Genomic DNA, 3,184 nt, shown 5'->3' on the forward strand with positions numbered 1-3,184 from the left:
GCGCTGAAGAGACCTGGAAAGTTTGCTAGTGTAACAAACCAGCCACAAATACCAACTCCAGGTCTTTGGAGAGAGAGGACTAGTGAACTCACCATGTGCCCACTGTGACTTTCACGGGGTGTTCTGATTTGATTCCCGAGGGTGTCAGCCAGTAAACTAGGCAACAGGACCCGGCATATCACCATACAAATCCACAGCAGACACTCCTCCTAAAATTGCCTCCTTCCTTCCTGCTCCTTCCTAATTTAGCCGTCGGAAGAATTTAACTCCATTCTTAATTCATACAACTTACCGGTCCAGTTTATTCTGCAACTGCACTTGCTTTTGTAGATAACTCTTACTCTTAAGCATTAATATTAAAAGTATTAGTGTATCGTTATATGTTTAGTAAACTTTATTTTTAGGGCAGTTTAGATCTATAGAAAAGCTGAGGTGATGAAAGTTATACTTTGAACTGCGCAGCACTTCCTTTCAGCCCACTTGCTTGTTTTCTTTTTCGTTTCTCTTGACCAGAGGTGTATGCAAAGTAATGTTACTGAGGATAATGTTGGAGAGTTTACTGCCTATGCTTTCTTCTAGGAGTTTTATGGTTTGGGGATCTTCTATTTAAGCCTTGAAACCATTTTGAATTTATTCTTGTATACCGTACAAGAAAATTCTTGTCTATGGTATAGATTCAGTTTTATTCTTTTGCACGTATCTGTTCAGTTTTCCCAACACCAATTATTAAAGAGACTGCCTTTGCCACATTCTATATTCTTTCTTGCCTCTTTTATCATAGATTAATTAATCATATATGTGTGGGTTTATTTCTGGGCTCTCTATATTGTGGCGTTGTCGGTTTTTATGCCAGTGCCATGCTGTTTTGACCACCATGACCTTGTAATGTAGTTTGGTATCAGGTAGCATGAGACCTCCAATCTTGTTCTTCTTCCACAAGATTATTTTGTCTATTCAGGGTCTTTTGTGGCTCTACATAAATTTTAGGTGTATTTGTTCTAGTTAGTGAAAAATGCCATTGGTATTTTGATAAGGAAGGATTGCATTGAATCTATAGATTGCTTTGGGTAATAATCCATTTTTAAAAAAACTTTTTAAAATAATTTTATTGCTGTTCAATTACAGTTGTCTGCATTTACCCGCCCCCCCCCCCATATGGAACACTTCATTAACTTGCAGGTCATCCTTATGCAGGGGGCACGCTAATCTTCTCTGCATTGTTCCAATTTTAGTGTATGTGCTGCTGAAGCGAGCACAGTAATAGGCCATTATAATGATGTTCATTCTTCCTACCCATGAGCACAATATAGCCTTCCATTTATTTGTATCTTCTTCAATGTCTTATAGTTCTCTGAGTACAGATCTCTCACTTCCTTGGTAAAATTTATTCCTAGGTATTTTATTATTTTTGATGCAATCATAAATAGGATTTTTAAAAATCTTCTGTCTGATAGTTCATTATTAGTGTATAAAACTGCAGCAAAGAGCCAGGTGTAGCTCAGTGGATTCAGTGTAGGCCTGTGAACCAAGGCACTGCTGGTCTGATTCCCAGTCGGGGCACGTGACTGGGTTGCAGGCCAGGTCCTTGCACTAGATAGGGGTGTACTAGAGGCAATGGCACATTGATGTTTCACCCCCTCTCTTTCTCCCTCCCTTCCCCTTTCTCTAAAAATAAATAAAATCTTACAAAAATGCAATTAATTTCTGACCTGGCCAGGTGACTCAGTTGGTTTAGAGCATCATCCCCTACACCAAAAGTCTATGGGTTCAATCCCTGATCAGGGCACACACCTCGGTTGCAGGTGTGATCCCTGATCGATGACTCTCTCTCTCTCTCATCAATAAATATATCCTTTGATGAAAAAAAGTTTAAATATATTTTATTGATTATACCATTACAGTTCTATTCCCCCCTTCATTCCCCTCCACCCTGCATACCCCTCCCCCACCATTCCCTCCTTTTAGTTCATGACCACGTGTCTCAAGTTCTTTAGATTCTATATTTCCCCTACTATTCTTGCCCTCCCCCATCTAATTTTTACCTATCTTCTATGCTATTTTCTGTATCTCCTCCCCTCTTCTCCTCCTCCCACTCCCCTGTTGCTAACCCTCCATGTGTTCTTCATTTCTATGGTTCCGCTCCTGATCTAGCTGTCCTCTTAGTTTGCTTTTGTTTTAGGTGTGGTTGTTAATAACTGTGAGCTTGCTGTCCTTTCACTGTTCATATTTTTCATCTTCTTTTTCTTAGATAAGTCCCTTTAACATTTCATATAATAAGGGCTTGGTGATGATGAACTCCTTGAATTTGACCTTATCTGAGAAGCACTTTATCTGTCCTTCCATTCTAAATGAAAGCTTTGCTGGATAGAGCAATCTTGGATGTAGGTCTTTGGATTTCATGACTTGGAATACTTCTTTCCAGCCCCTTCTTGCCTGTAAGGTCTCTTTTGAGAAATCCGCTGACAGTCTGATGGGAACTCCTTTGTAGGTGACTGTCCTTTTATCCCTTGCTGCTTCTAGGATTCTCTCCTTCATTTTGGTCTTGGCTAATGTAATTATGATGTGCCTTGGTGTGTTCCTTCTTGGGTCCAACTTCTTTGGGACTCTCTGAGCTTCCTGAATTTCCTGGAAGTCTATTGCCTTTGCCAGACTGGGGAAGTTCTCCTTTATTAGTTGTTCAAATATGTTTTCCACTTGTGGCTGTTTCTTTTCCCCTTCTGGTGCCCCTATAATTCAGATGTTGGAACGTTTAAAAATGTCCTGGAGGTTCCTAAGCCTCTCCTCCTTTTTTTGAATTCTTGTTTCTTCATTCTTTTCTGGTTGGTCATTTCTTCCTTCCTTCTTGTCCACTTCATTGATTTGAATCCCAGTTTCCTTTCCATTACTGTTGGTTTCCTGTGCATTTGCCTTCATTTCATTTAGTTTAGCCTTCATTTGTTCCTCTAATTTGTGACTAAAATCGACCAGTTTTGTGAGCATCCTGATCACCAGTATTTTGAACTGTGCATCTGATAGGTTGGTTATCTCTTGGTTGCTTAGAAGTATTGGCTCTGGGGCTTTGAGCTGTTCTTCTTGAGCCATGATGTTTTGTCTGTTTGTGCCTGTTACATATGAGGAGCAGAGCCCTAGGTGTTCACCAGGGCGGGGCAACTCAGTCGCTGGGTTGTGATGCTGTATGTGGGGG

General features: G+C 40.4%; 1 non-coding gene across 1 annotated transcript; it reads right to left on the bottom strand.

Annotated features, from left to right (window-relative positions):
• Nucleotides 1-1,149: 1,149 nt before the first annotated feature.
• LOC118999774 (U6 spliceosomal RNA) lies at nucleotides 1,150-1,256 on the bottom strand. The gene has a single exon (XR_005069173.1). It is a non-coding gene; the product is annotated as a U6 spliceosomal RNA (small nuclear RNA).
• Between the last annotated feature and the right edge of the window lie 1,928 nt (nucleotides 1,257-3,184).

The sequence above is a fragment of the Sturnira hondurensis genome, unplaced genomic scaffold (genome assembly GCF_014824575.4).
Source record: "Sturnira hondurensis isolate 20B ecotype Veracruz unplaced genomic scaffold, ASM1482457v3 Scaffold0015262, whole genome shotgun sequence".
Lineage (NCBI taxonomy): Eukaryota > Metazoa > Chordata > Mammalia > Chiroptera > Phyllostomidae > Sturnira > Sturnira hondurensis.